The 16743-nt window shown below is 29.2% G+C and overlaps 1 protein-coding gene across 1 annotated transcript in view; it reads left to right on the forward strand.

Annotated features, from left to right (window-relative positions):
* Positions 1–16743, forward strand: part of LOC107443866 (uncharacterized) — a 243719-nt gene that overhangs the window by 34732 nt on the left and 192244 nt on the right. The gene's annotated exons all lie outside the window — the stretch shown is intronic.

Here is a 16743-nt window from a genome sequence, read left to right on the forward strand (position 1 = left end):
TGGTGCAAAATTTCCTTTAATCAGATTTTATGCATAGTCACATATTCCGTTAAAAATGAAATTTACTGTAAAGTGTACCGGCACCCTGACTGCCCTTATTTTTACCGTAATATCATCTGGAATTTTTTATTCTGTACTAAATTAATTACATTTTAATAATTTAATTTGGATAGAATTTTGTTCGAATATGAGGAATATTATGATTGTTGTACATTTTAATATTTGAAATATAATTTTACTTTTTTTAGGCATAAATAGATATTAAAAAATGGAAAAAAAGATCTATGCATTTCATTTGAATTTATTTAATTAAATTTGCAAATAATTTAAAATGTTGTATAACCCCTTATTACATACACATATCTATGTTCTAGCTTTATTCATTGCATTTTTCTCTCTTTATTTAAATGGAATTTTTTCAATTAGTTTAAATATTTTATGATTTCTAACTTTAGGTGTCTAACTCAAACTGTCTAGACACTTACAGATATTAATTAAAATTTTTCTTTTTTTTCCTTCCTGAAAAAAAGCTACAAAAAAATCTTCTACAAAAAAAAAGAAGTTCTTTATTTAATTTAAAAGCAAAAAGACAATATATCTAATAGTAAATATTTAGAATAATATTATAACTATCTAAAGTTTGATCATGCATTTTATCATAAATTAGTTATAAATAACTACGAAGTCAATTCACAGAGATAACTTTTTCCCTGAAAAGTTTTTGAAAAAAGTGAACCGCTACTCTGACTTTCATTTCAAATGCACGCAAATGCAGGTACAGACACGTTTTTCCCATGGTATGCTGAAACGGAAATACCCATTTAGTAGGTAATTCAACCAAAAAAAGAAAAACAAATCATGGAATTCTGATAAAGAATAACAAATCAATGGAAGAATTCTTTGTCGAATCTTTCGAACGAATAAATGGCACGAATTGGCTCTCTTTTCAACCGAAGTTAACTGACCGATTAGATGTTGAATGAATGTTTCATGACTGTAATTGTCATCGTTTGAGCAATGATTAGTGTTCAAGACGAGGTCACGCGACGGGCTGGTCCCCCATTAGGGAAGGATTTGCAAATGGCGGGAAAAGTGAAACGAGTCATTTCTTTGGGATGAATGGAATTGCAAAGATGTTGCATGTATTTATTATTCAGTTATGTTGAATGATCACCCGTTGTCTGGAATAAATGGAAACCATAATCATCGATGATTATAGGTTTTATTAAATTTAATGAAAATAAGCTTTAAGCTAACAAGACCATAATCTGTCGAAGAAGAACATAATTGCTTTAATAGATTTGGCTAAAATATATGCTTATGAAAAAATTCCTTGTTGACAAAATAAAATTGCGTGTTTAAGTCTAGTTGCAATTGCAACAAAAATCTATTAAAATAGACTGTAAATATTGAGGAAAAAAGCTGTTTTACTCCTCTTTTGACTGTTTTTCCAGGTTCAATTTTGCTTTCATAACAATAATTGTTTGTTATGAAAGACAAAGTAGCATACAATTAAATTTTTTATTTTTTGTATATATTATTCATAGATTTCTTAGATAGATAATATTCCAGAAAATATATCAGTAAATAAGTGGTTATCATAAGTCAGACATTCTGAGTTGTGTATACATGAAATTCTCACTGACAAAAACAATTTTTGGTTGTTGATCAAAATGTGGGACGGTAAAAAAATAATAATAAACAAATATGTAATCGTTTTTTTTGAGCTACTAACTTTGCCTCTTGCTACTTATTTAATATTCATCTGATTTTCTTAAATACTTTACTAATATGAATAGAAGTAATGTATTTTTCATTGCTCTTATTATTTTTTAATTTATTTACAGTTAAATTCATTCGGTGGAAAACCCTGTCGTTTGTATTGTTTAACTAAATTATAGCACTTATCTGATATAGTCTGATTTTTTTTCTTAAATATAATACATTCTTTTAAACATTCCAATCTTTCGATTTTCTAAGACACTTGACAGTTATGTCATCGAATTACTTAAGTTACTATTGCATATATGATTTTTTTAAAGGTGGTTAAACTAACTAAGTGATGAAACTTGATTTTTATTTATATTTACCTTAATTAAGCAATCATTTCTTCATCCATTTTTTTATTTACAATCACGAATTTATTTGTAATTGTGAGCAAATTCTCTTTTTTTTTTCAAATCACGAATTTTTATATGAAAATTAATGCTGTCTTTTCATATTAAAAAATACCAAGGGTTTCATAAAAATCCATGATTTTCTACTCATGAATTTTCTTACTGCAGTAAATGAATATATGCACTAATCATTCAATTACTTTGTTAGCCTTTTGTTTACGGCGCCTGATAGCACCTGCTATTCTGTACCATCAGTTGTACCAGCCGTAAGCAAAAGTTTAATGAAAAGATAAGGCATTTTTCCAGAAGATTGCTCTCTTCAAAGATTAATTCAAACTAAACATAAAAGAGCAAAAGATAATTACTAACTTTTATATATTTAGTTTTTGTACATGTATTAGATTCAGGATTTCTACAATAATTCTATTTTAAATAATTTTATTCTGATTGGCAAGTTCTATCTCTGTGAGTTATTTTAAAACAGTCTTATTAAATACTAAAATGTGATATTTAACTGTAGAGCTTGTCTTTGCTGTTTCCTTTTATTAGCTGGCTTTAGATGCTTATGTACAATATAAGTCACTGTATGAACTCTTTATGAGGAATTACATGAAACAATACTTTTGACTGAATGCATGGTCTTTACAAGAAGTGACATATGACACGATAATACGAACTGGAAAAAAAAATTTATAATTTAGATTAAGTTAAAAATTATCACATGAAAGCGTGCACTTAAAGACCAATTCGATACAAAATTTATAATGCAGCAAAAACTAATTACAGTTCTCGTTGTTTATGCTATCGTGACGATTATTTGTGTGACCTATTATGCCCATTTGCCTAACTTGACTATAAGCAGATACTTGTAATGGATGTTGTAAGGAAAACAGTATTCACTGCAAGTTAAAGTCAGGGAGACTAGAGCTTTAGACTTAAACTTAAGTTCTCTTGGTCTTAATAAATTTAAAAATACTTTTTCGCAAGATCAAATATGCAAATATTTCTCAAAGTGAATGTATGAACTTCATGTTGTTAAACATGCGTTCGGACGTGTATTATGGAGCTACTAAGACTACCAGACTTCAAAGTCTGCTTTTTACTTGGTAAGATAAAAAAAAAAAATACTGTTTTTGAAGGAGCAAATACGCAAATAAGCAAAGCATTGATTGTATGAACTTTGTGTTGCTTTGTGTTACACATGCGGACGTGTATTATAGAGCGAGCGAGATTACCAGACTTCAAATACTGTTTTTATCTAAGTAAATTACTTTTTATGTAAGGACAAATACACAAGTATGCATTACAGTAAAGTAATGTCTTTAATTGTGTGAATTAGTTCACTAAAGCCAGGAAGACCCCTGGACTACAACTAAACTCTACTTTTGTCGAAACAAATTAAAATATACTTTTTTGTGAGAAAAAAATACACTGATATTGCAATTTACCAATAAATATCAGATCACAGTCCTGATGATTATTCGTAATTGATGATTTTAAAATTTTGGACCGTCAAAAATCCTCTCTATTTGTACATTTATTTAATTCCATTCGACTAATTTTAAACAAAAATGTCACATTTTTATGTCTGTAAATTCTTATATTATAATTATGCATTTCATAGCTAGTAATTGTTGTATGTTTTATGGCTACAATTTCATAAATTCGTAACAGTCTTTGCACTTGGTAGTATTTTCTCCACAAAAATTACAGTGTGTTTAGTAGCAAGAGATTTTAAATTGCAGCTAATATATTCTGCTTTTCCCCAGAACTGTTAAAATCCTAGGCACGGCCTTAATAATCATGTTTTTACTCTAAAACGTTTATTTATATTCTTTTTCAGAAACAATGAGTTTCTCTAGCCGCTTTCAACTTTTCCTTTCTTTTTCTCTTAAAAAGGAAGAAGGATGAAGTTTTTTATTTATGTATAACTGTAAGAATTCAAAGTATTTGAATATATTTAAATGTATTCAAATAAATTCAGATATTCTGATTTCCAAGTACCACTGACGCATCCCACTCTTCTTCGCATCCCATTGTATTGTTGCGTTGAACATGTTACTAAAGAGAATGCACACACATCCAGAATAAAAAGGATTTGTATTCTGCGCACAAATAGCAAAATGCCAATTGGAACGAAAACACGCGATTCACAGATAAAAAGAACAAAAAAAAATTCCAGCCAAAAGGGTCGAAACAAAAATAAAACCTAATCCGAGTGGAACACTATTTGAGCTAGTCAGATTTTACGCGTCTATTAACTTCCTTTCTTAGAACGCCATATTTAATATTTGAGCCCTGTTCTTTTAAAAGGAAACAGTGGCATAGACCGGAAAACTAAAGGAAAGCGGTTTTTCGCGTTGCTTGAGTTATTTCAATAATTTGATTAACAACACAGTGATTTTTTCTTTTAGAAACTCCTTAAAAACGATTAATACCTTATTCAGCAAGATAGTATAAAATAGTCTAGCATTTTTTTTCTTCTAAATCATTTTACAAATTAGATAGTTTACGAACATGAGTTAGTGATGTTTGCTTTAAAACTAATTATTCATTTCGAATCAATGGTAATTACTTCATTGGTTTCATTAAAACGCCTCGTAAATTGTTTATCTTTTAAAAGCATGAACGTGTAAAAATTCGTAAAAATAAATATTACTTATTATCGTAAAGTGTATGTTTTAACAATATAAGCGTGTTTAATTTTAAAGCTTATTAAGCATGAACTTTAAAAAACTAGATAATCATTGTGTATAATTGTGTTAAAAGTTGCGTTTAAATAAATATCTCTTAATAATGATATAAAAAAAAAATTAAGCGACGTTGCCACTATACCGTAAAAAGTCAAGATAAAATTATTTTCTTTACCGGCACATAGGGTACGTCATTCGTAAAATCCAATTTACCATAAAATCTTTTTTTACCGTGAAATATACCATAAAGTTTAGAGCAATATTTATTTAATTAGAGTGAGTAGGTGATTTAAAGGTAATTATTACAGTTAAAATTACTATATATCGCACTTTTTCCCGTAACATGTTTCGGTAAAAATGGATTTTACTGTAAAAATGCCGGTTCTTTTCGCCGTAATTTGATCTGGAATTTTTTTACAGTCCACTAGTTTAACACTAGGTTGCCTAAAGGAAGTAATTTTGACTGCTTTTTAACTGCTTTTTCATTTGCAGAAAATTTACAAATAATAATGCATAAATTAATATTTTCTTTCCATGTGAAGTAATTTTTTTATTGTTAATATTTACTAATGACTTGTTTTATAACTGTAAGTAATAAAAAAAATTAATTAAACTAATTTCTCTACACATTAGTTATTCTTTCACAATGCAGCTATTTTGACTGCTTTTGGACTATATAGGTATATACTAAGTTTCAGTCTTTCTAGTGTTAAATTCACGTTGTTTTAAAAAAGTTTGGTTCTTGTTATCGAAAATAATAGGTCGCATAATTTTAAGTAAACATTTATGGTAAGAAAAAGAAAACATTTATACCATCAAACTGCAAATTTATTCTTGGTTGCTAACGGAAAAACTGGTGAAGAGGTAATAATTTAAATTGGTTATAAAATATCATAAAAGACAGGATTCATTATTTAATTAATTTAACTCCTAATCTGTTAATATTAAAAATCGTAAGAGCCATTTCTTCTTTGTATGTTCAACTTCACGTAACATTTTGTTTTTCTGCCCAAACGCTGCAAGATTTAACGCGAAATTACAAAGATGTGTAGAAAATGTACAGAAATTACGAAAGAATAAAAAAATTAAAATTCGATTAATAGTTCGAGGACTATTAACTGATAAACTAGTAATAAAAAAACGAGACTAGGTTAAACGAAATACGTAGAAAAATTAATTTATTCGAATATTTTATTATTACATATAATAAATTATTTAAGAGAATGCAAAAAAAGTGGATTTTTTTCTAACCAACGGAATTTTAATAGTTGCACAAAGCTTTTCCCTTCCTTTAATAATTTCCCGTTTACGACTCTATATTCATACAATATTTTGGTGTATTGAGTAGCAATACATTTTACCGTAAGTCATAAGAATACGTTGACTACACAATCATTCACATTTTTTATTTTATGTGATAATTTTTTAATAAATTTACTTAATAAATTAATTTTATTTTGCAAATAAATCTAAAAACTTTAAAAAAAAATATATATAAATACAGGGTTATTCATAATTCCCTCCGGGGTTTCGAAGCGTTATAGTAAAAAAACGAAGAGGAATATGGCAAAAAAGAACATATGAAATTATTCCGAAAGTATTAAAGTTTTAATTTAAGCAGTTGCCGGTAGATGGCAGTAACATGTACGACTGAAGAAAGTTGTAGTAAAAAAAAAATGGCGTTTACAGGCGGAGGGAATTATGAATAACCCTGTATATATATTAACATAAAACAATATGTTTTCCTTTTTGCTTTTAAACACTATATATGTTCACACTATGAGTGCTAGTAAATATTACACTTAGTATTAAGAAATATTTAGACGCCCGGTGGCTGAGCGGTAGCACTTCGCGCTGTCATGCCACAGGTCCCTGGTTCGGGCAAGGTTGACTCAGCCTTTCATCCCTTCAGTGGGTCGATAAATGAGTACTAACCATGCTTGGGAACTAAGCACTGGGGGTTCCGCATTCGGCTGACCACCTAACCGGAACATCTGCTTCTGCACCCCAGAGCCCAAGGTCAAGAAAACTGAGATGGGTACAGTAGGCCTTGGCCCTCTATGGGCTGTCGCGAGTTTAGTTTAGTTTATTAAGAAATATTTTAACATGTATGCTCAGAATTTAATTTAAGACTTTGAAAGGTAAATACATTTTCCAGATTTTAATTTTAAATAAAAATCCTTCGAAAATCCTAACCCCTTCCTTTGTTAACCCCTTGAATAAAATTCCCTTGTTAAGGACGTTAGTTCCTCTTCATAGCGCGTGGAAATGCATACAATGCCCTAATTTGCCCTTCTCGGCCACTCTAGATTTCTTTATTTTGTGTTACATCTCTTTCTTTCTCGGCTACTGTATTGTCACCTTTATTTTTCCTATTTTTTGAAAGGTAACTTTAAATTTTCTATTTCAAATCACTTATGTTTCGTCTCATTCACGTCTAACAATTACAAGACTTAATAGTTTTCCATTTTCAGGATTTAAATCTTGAAAAATGGCGCCTATTACTGAGCGCTTGGAAAATGTCGACTGTTATTTTCAATTTGAATATTTTTGAAACGAATAAAGTTTTTAAGCAAGTAGTATCTCACCGCTGTAATTTCTTGATATTTTTTTTATTTATTTTTATTATTTTACTTGTTATAGAAATTAAATAATAAAAAATTGTGGTACACAGTGTGCTTCGGTTTTAATGTTGTTCGTGCAACGTTTTGAATAAATCCTAACGAAAATTTTTTAAAAATGTACTTATTTTTGATTTGGCATGCAATACTGTCAAAATGTCAAAAATTGGGTTTAAAAATTTAGACAATCTCTTTTATTATTCTTAATTATAAAATATTTATTAGTCAACGAATCTGTATTTTTTTCTGTGTTTTGATTTAAGGCTTATCTTATTAACCAACAGTTTTATTTTATTTCACTTGTAACTTTTGTTTCGAGATTTTCATTTCTAAATTGCTACGACTTCAGTTATCTACCCAAAAAATTATTCGCACCCTACATTTATTATTAAGCTCAGAAAGTGACGAAAATGCAGATTAAGTCATTATATACATAATCTTTGTTACATTACACGGTAATTGTACTCATCTATCAAAAGTTACTCCCCTTTCTAACTTTGTCGTCTAATTCTGCGAAGATATGAATGCAAATTTTGCATTTGCTGGATAATAATAATGAAGTAACTCAATAATATTTCATGATAAAGAATAAAATTTAATGCCTAAAATGTTTGCAAAAATCAAAGCAAAAAATATATATCATAATTTTTAAATTTAATTTCTTCCCATAAAACATTCTTATCTGACACTGCTTTTTTAATATAAATTGTGAAAAAAAACTAGCTTTTTGTAGCTATTATAGCTATTTGTAAAAACTACATTTGTAAAAAAATAAAATGAAATTAGGATTGTATTATTGTACAATCCTTTAACTTTATTTAAAAACAATTTGAGTACCCATTTTAAATAGGTTTAGAGGTTTCAGGTTCAGAGGTTCAAATTTCTTTTTCAAATCGATAAATTAGTATTTATCAACACCATGAAATCATACATGACACTGAAAGACACATACCGACGCATTTAAATAAACTAAAACAATTTAATTTTTTTTAAATTTTAATTATTTGTTGCCATTTTCGATAGTTTTACGTTATAAGATAAAGCAAAATGTATTTTAAGAACTTCATCATTTTAAACTAAAGATTCAGTATCATTTGACGTAGCTCGAGGTCGACTCTTGATAGTCAAAAAATACAATCATCAACAATTTTTTCGCATACATATATATACCTTTCGGTGTGCAGTAAAAAACTATTTCTACAGAGGTATCAGAGTTTAGATACCAATATTAATATATTTAGCTTACATTAAAATGCAACATCTAATATATATAATTCTCTTACGTGGCTCCCAAATTTTGGCTGTATTTCTTTTCCGCCGGTGGCAACGTTTGCTTTGTTTTGTTTACGTTACTATTTCTCTTTCACGGCGAATCGACCAATGATTGCCGCTAAAAATGTCACATGCCAAATCTAGCTGAGGTGGCTCAACATATGGCCCTTTTAAAAACGGAAACTGAAATAACCAGAGAGCATCAGCTGCGGCAATCTCATACAATTAAGCTAGGCAGAAGTGAGTAAGTAGTCTTTGTCGATAGATCTCTAGTTTAGTATTTTATCGAAAGCGCTTTTTTTCACGAATTTATAAATTACGAATTTATTTGACGATTTTTGATTTATATCACGAATTATACTATAGCACATTTTTAATAGGTTTAACGAATTACATGTCATTTATTTGAATTCAAATTTATTTTAATGACTTATTATTGTAATAATGTATTTAATAAAAAGATGTATTTTTTTTAAAAAAATTTTCTTTATATGGATTTGAATTCTTAGAATTTTGTGCATTTGCAATATACCTAAGTTAGTAGCGAGTGAAGCGAGATTGGTTTGCGAAGCAAACCATATAAGATTGCGTAGCAATTTTCAGGGGTTGGTGAGCGTTAGCGAGCAGGGGGAGCAGCCCACTAGTTTAACATAATAGAAGTAGTATACATTACTAAAATTGATTAAGCATCATTGGCGTAAAGGATAATAAGGTGATTTTTTACGCTTTTATTTGGAGAAAAAGTACCTATCTTCCATTAAGTTAGCTTAAACACTGAAAGCTCTATATTTATATTTAACAGCAATAGCAAAATAACTAATATTTAATTAAAATATGTATACTTAATTAAAAAACATGTTATATTATCTAAAAAACTCACTAGAGAACAATTATAAAAGAGCTTTTTAATTTTAATTTATATGTATTGAAATTTAATGTATTTTAACATATGTTAAAATTAATATATAATATATAAATTTTTTTCTACCATAAAATTTTTAAATGTTAAGTTTCTTGAATATTAATTCAAAATTTTCCACGTAATTAATTTAAATTTAAAACTAATTACGTAATTAAATTTTTATCAAAATTATTGACGAAAATAATTTTTATTCCAAATTATTCATTACATCAATTTTTATACAAAATTATGTGCAAATGCGTCACCAATGTAAAAAAAAAATCTTTTCAGCCTCTTAAATATTTTTTTTTGCACTTAATGATGAGTCTTCGTTTGCACTTAATAAATGCACCGAAATAGTTCTTTAAATTTTCGTTTTGGAAATTACGCAAATTCGATGTTTAAATAAATGACAAGTGTTTAAAAAAATTAATGTGGGTAAAGTTGCACATTTTTAAAATAAATATAGCTTGATATGTAATTTTGAAATATTAACATGTATTAAATTTTATGTTTTATTAAATTGGAGAAAACTGGAAAGAAACCAACTGGAAAGAGTATTTAAACGCGTGATTGGTATGACATAAAATTTGAACAAGGAATACGGTGTTTGAGAGTCTATTTAAATAAGAAAAAATCAATAAAGACAATTTTATTTCCAGAGTCATGGTGGCTTAGGGGGTAGAGCTCTCGACTTTCAATGAGGTGAACCGGATTCGAATTCCAGCGACGACTGGTAGATACGAATTCTGCACTCGGTTCGCACCATCCACAGTGCTGACGTAAAATATCCTCAGTGGTAGACGGATCATAGATTAGAGTCTCCTTGCCGTCAGGCTAACCTTCGAAGTTTTTTGTGATTTTTCACTCCGTGTAACTCAAATGCGGGTTAGTCCCATCAGAAAGTCCTTCACGAAAGAAAACTTTCTCGCAATACTTGATAGACTGGTCTTCTGGATTATGTTTAAAATTACAAGGCTACGGAGCTGAACACTGATAGCCGTAAACTCGAAATTGGGTCATCTGTTCAACGACGGTCATAAAATAAAATAAAATTTCACAATTTATTTTGCTGTCTTTTTTGTTTTTCTTTTATTTTTATGGGTAGAATTAAGAAAGTTTTCTAAACATACACAAAACTTTTATAAAATTAATTTCGAACTGAAAATTAAAACAAACTGTTTACAATTATAAAAAAAGCACAAAATTTGTAGAAAATTACTATTTCAACGTCAACTTAGCTAACAAAAAACATTCTTATAATAGCATGTTTCGTTGGACAGTATTATTTACACCAAGTTCCGCCTGAATTCTCAACATATTTTATTTATAATATGCGGATAACAAAACAAAGAAAGGCTGAGAATGCATTTCACAGAAACAACAAAAAACTTTTTATTATTCAACGTAAATTTCAGGTTTCCTTGAAATATCACATAATTTTATAATATAAATAATATAAATAAGAATGATTACTGGATATAGAAAGGAAGAAAATGCCAAACAACGAGCCATTTTGGAAAATTTATTTTATGGTACGATTCAGTAGAAACTGCTAATAAAGTCAAATGCAGTATTGCATAGAAAAACAATATAAATAAAGCAAAAAATGAAAAGAAACTTTCAGGAAAAAGTAAACACATTTTAATGTCGGCAAATTATTATAACGTGTTACATAAATTCTCCGAAATTCAATAGCTAGTGGTGGATTAGTTCTATTTTCTTATATTTTTCAAAGCATTATGCTTATCTTTATTGAACTATATTATTATTGTAATTTGTTTACTCAATGTAAAGTGAAGAAAATTTTCTTCTTTTATAAGCTTTTTTCACTTGCGACCTTTAAACATCTTAATTTAATATTTTTGATTAAAAAAATCACTAGTAATTGAAAACCTGAATGTAAAAAGGGTATTGTATTTTTTTATTATTGTATTGTTTTAAGTCATTATTAAAAAAAAATACAGTAACTTTTTTAGATTTTCAATTTCGAAATCTCTACTCGTCTTAGAAAACAATAACAATCGTTATGCAAACATATGCAGTTAGGGTTAGAATGTTTTTATTGGTTTTTCCATGAACTATAATACTTAAGGATGATCCACTCTAAAGTCAACGGCGCGTTTCTTAAAGTTTCTCATGGCCTACCAGCCTACAGCACCCTCTAACAACATTTAACGGAAATGGTTAATTGATTCAGTAGATATGAATAGTTAGCTCTCTACAGTATATTATGTAGAATATTTGTCACATTTTTTATTTACCTTTGTGTGATTGTATTTGTCGCATGGATTGGTTTAAATTAACACAATGTAAGTCAGCAGCATATTTGCATGGTATTATGGTTTACCTTAGCATTCTGTTAAGGTTGCAGCATATTTAAAAGACCTTGTTTCAACATAGCTCCATGTTAAAGTTGTTGCATGCAGCATTAAGGTTCAACTTAGAGCTATGTTAAGCTTAATGCAATTTCACACGATATTGTGGTTCAAATTATCACCGTGATAAGGTTTCCGCAAATTCCCACGATGCTATGGTTCAATTTGCTACCTTGTTAGGTACCTACAAATTCGCATGATGTTATGGTTCGACTTAGCACCATGTTAAATTTGCTTCATATTCGCAAGATTTTTTGTTTCAATTTATCACCAAATTCAGGTATAAATATGCAAATAAGGTCTTCATAGTATTATGGCTCAACAAACTCCAAGTTGTTTAACAGCATACTTTTTTTTAAAACTTTATTACTATAGTTTCTTTAAAATTTTATCTTGCTTGACAGTTATGAATATTTAGGAGGTTCAAACTTTTGACTGTTCTCCTGCCTACACTATTGAGGCCATACTTTTCTGATATTTTTTAACCGTCGTTGAACAGCCGACCCAATTTTTGGGTTTACGACTACTAATGTTAAACTCCGTAGCCTTGTAATTTTATAACCCAATCCGGAAGACAAGGGAACACCTGAAACAAGTATTGGGAGAAATTTGCCTTCGTGGAGGACTTTTTGATGGAACTAACCCTCATTTGCGTTACATGGTGAGGAGGACCACGAGAACCTCCCATGGTTAGCCTGACGGCAAAGGGACTCTAACCCATAATCCGTCTACCACTGAGGATATTTCACGTCAACATTGTACTTGATGCAAGCCAGAGGCGGAATTCGTATCGACCAGTCATCGCTGGGATCGGACCCCGGTTCACCTGTTGGAAGGCGAACGCTCTATCACCTGAGCCATTATGGCTCATACTTTTCAGATTACTGATTTCTTTCATATCTTGCATGTCAAGAAATCAAATTCGTCGAAAGAAAGTCATCATTATTCCGAGAAAGTAGGTTTTTGTGCCTGATTTCGGAACATAAAATATTTTCTGTACGAATTGCAAATCATATTTCAATTTAGCTCCTTGAAATATTAAGCTTTCGTTCAAGCTAACTTGAAAATGAAAAACTGAATTACGTTTAAATTCAATCATTAGATCAACAATTAATAAGGTCTTCTCTTTTTTATATTACTTAATGTACATATTCACATTTCTGGCAATCAATATGGTAACAAAACTCTAACTCTGATAAAAATAAAAAAATATAGAAAGTTTTTAAACAGAATCGCCAAAAACAAGAGTAGTAACACAGAAAAAAAAGTATGGTTCGAACTACAAGAATATGGTAAAATTCGATTGTTTCTGACGGTTTAAATGTGCACACCAAAAAGCTCGGTAATTTTTAACGAAGCGCTATGGTAATGATTTTGGTAAAATGAAAATAAAATATGTTTTTTTAATGTGTGATAAAATTAGGAAATTTTTTCACGATACAGTAGAGCATAGCATAGGAACCATTCATTCGGTGAAATTTTCAGTTTTGTAATTTTACTACATGTGTGGCAATAAGAATTATAATTTTGACTAACAAATCAGACTACCTTCATTCTTAAATTTACAATAAAAGTATAAAATTGCAGTAGAGACTACAAGAACATTCTTGTAATATTTACCTTAAAAGTGTCATGTCCTTTTTTGAATTGAAACTTAATAAGTGAAAATTTCATGCGTCACATTTGCATTTACTTGACTTGATTTAATTTATTTTTTTCCAAAAAAATTTACTTATAACGTCTTTTTAACTTTGTGCATAATATTTTACCCTTATTACATAGAAAATGAAATGACATTTTAGAAAGAAAAAGTTAATATTTGACTAGACAAAATGCTTGAACAAGGTAAAGAAATGGTACATGTTTTTCGATTTGCAACATATAATAATGATTTTAGAAGCCTAGCAGGACTTTTAGAGGTGTCTTTTCTTTAGGAAATAAATTTCTCCAGAAAATTTCATTCTCAAGTCATAGGTCTCCGCATGCGCATCATCTGATTATTCCGCGAAAAGCTCTTTTCGAACAAGCAGTGTCAAAACAATTCCCGATTCAACTGAAGCAGAAAGACTGCCACTGACGGCGAGGAGTTGAGTTGTATTAATCCTGCTGCATCGCATGAACCTTTTTTCTTCATTTTCTGTCGCTCTTGCTAGTTCGACTCTCTTTTTCTTCACCAAAAAGAATCACCCGAGGCACCTAGCAGTAAAAATAACAACTGCATGATGGGAGAAAAAAAAAAGAATTCCAAAAGCGATCAAAAATATCGTGTGAAACTGACGCCTGTTTTGTGAGAATGAGACTACTTTTTTTTTTATTTCTATATCACGCCTGAATGTTATTTTGTTTCTAATATCGTATTTTTGGGTCTCAAAAAAGATTGGGCGTCAGCCGCTACTCGTCCTAAGGGCTTGAAGAAAAAGAGTCAAACTTGCATAAGTGAAGACGATAAAAAATTTATCTTTCCAAAATCGTCAGAAAAAAAGTAAATTTTAAATTGCGTCGCTGATATTTCATTTCTATGTTTCCTGATCAAATTAATTAAATTTTATTTCAATCCATCCGTCGGAATAAATATATCTTTGTGTTTTATGGATGTACTTTTCAACAAAACATATTAAACCAATTACGTTATGATCTATAATATTTTACCTATTTAATGTTTGAAACAAGTAAATTGCTTTAAAATGTTGCTTGCTAAAATTTTACGACTATAAGAACATCAAATCTTTCTTCTTTGAGGTGATTTCTGTCGAAAAAACCTCAAAAATAAGTTTAAAAACCTGCATTTAAAAACGTTACCCCAAATATTAACGTACTACAGCTACTGATGACTGAAAATTTGACCAAGGAGGAATTTAAAAGCTAGAGTATTGAATATTTTATTTGCTGTTTTTTTTTCACAAAATTTACAAATAGATTATGTAGAGAGTCAAAATTTGGGGGAAAATTTAGCTGAAATTTAAATAAAAAAATTTGCTTAAAATCATAAGAATGTGAAATAGCTATCCTTGTATTGCTCAGGTTTTTCAAAAAAAAAATTGTTGGAAAAGGCACTTAAACAACTGGAATCATTATTTTTCGCAAAAACGCTTGGCATTATTTACGATGTTAACATTTCTTACATTGCTGATAACATATAAATATAAAAATAAATACCAGTTTTGTATTTCTCATATTGAAAGCACAGCCTACTAATTACAAATAAAATCATAATGCATTCAATTAGGAATTTAAGCTTGACATTTCATGAATTTCAAATAAAAGCAATATATTCTCTAAGGATTTGGATTTCCTGCATTACAAATAAAAGATCCTAGTTACAATTAAACCTATGATACCTATATGATTTTGAATTTCTTGCATTGCTAACAAAGCCTACTAATTACAATTAAAACTATTATACATCCACTCAGGAGTTTAAGCTTTGCAGTTTTGCATTGCAAATAAAGGATCCTACTTACAGTTAAAACTATGATGCATTCACTTTTGAATTTCAGCCTTATATTTCCTGCATTGCAAATAAAGGTTCGTAATTATTGAAACTATGATACATTCCCTTAGGAATTTAAGCTTTGTATTCCTTGTAGAACAAATAAAGATTCCTAGAGACAACTAAAACTAAGATACATTCAATTAGCAATTTCAGCTTTGAATTTCCTGCATTGCAAATAAAAGATCCTAATTATAATTTAAACTATGATAATGCTTTTTTGTAAATTTCAGTCTCACATTTCTTGCATTGCAAATAAAGGCATCTAAATAAAATCAAAACTATCATTCATTCACTTAGGAGTATTAGCTTTGCATTTCCTTGATTCATTTTTCAAAGAAAAATAGTCATTTGTGAGAAAGGAAATATTTTCTTGTATTTTGTCTTCTAAACGATAAGAACTGTTCTTACTCCCAGACAACAAAGTTTTCTTGGTCACTGAGTATGAACTTTCTAAAAGCTTTTACAAGAGATAAAAGGGCGCAAATAAAGAAAAATGATACTTCAAACTTGATAATACAACAAAGTTATGTGCTTCTTGGCGGACTTTCTGTAAGCCAAATACTATTGTATTTTTATCTTGACCTACAGTTGATTTATATTTGTCCATTTTTGGCCACTTTGCGTGAGAGAGAAATCAGAATACGTGTGATTTTTCGTGGAACAATTTTATACGCAAACACGTAAAGATCAAATATTTTTAACTGGAGATAACAATAATAATATTTACTATTCAAAACATATTTATTTTGGTTGTTGTCTAAAGAAGTTTTATTTTTTTCTGTACTGAAATATCGTCTTTAATAATGCATTAAATGATTGACTATGTATAGGACTTGTTTTTATGAAAAATTAGTCGATAACATTTGAATAACGGCATAAAATATAATTCCTTTTAATTTACAAATATTTTGAACATTAATATCAATTTGGTACGCAGAAACAGATAGACAAAATAGTTCAATCAGGTTGGTAGGTAGGTATTTTATTTACGCCTCACAAGACTTATGTTGCACAATGGGCTATTGACGACGATCCGGGAAACATCCTTGAGGATGATTCGAAGACATGCCATTACAAATTTGATCCTCTGCGGAGCAATTAATTTCACCATAAACTGGTAGTTTTGGCCATACTTTTTCAGTTTATTATACCTATTTCTTGCCTCTATTTAAGCTTTATTCACATTTTTGTGCTTTATTTTTTGGTTAGTTGCAAAAGTAAAAATTACTTAGGTTTTTTTTAAGAATATTCTGAATAATTGTTTTAAA

The sequence above is a fragment of the Parasteatoda tepidariorum genome, chromosome 6, assembly GCF_982258835.1.
Source record: "Parasteatoda tepidariorum strain Cologne lab strain chromosome 6, Ptep-v5.0, whole genome shotgun sequence".
Taxonomy (NCBI): domain Eukaryota; kingdom Metazoa; phylum Arthropoda; class Arachnida; order Araneae; family Theridiidae; genus Parasteatoda; species Parasteatoda tepidariorum.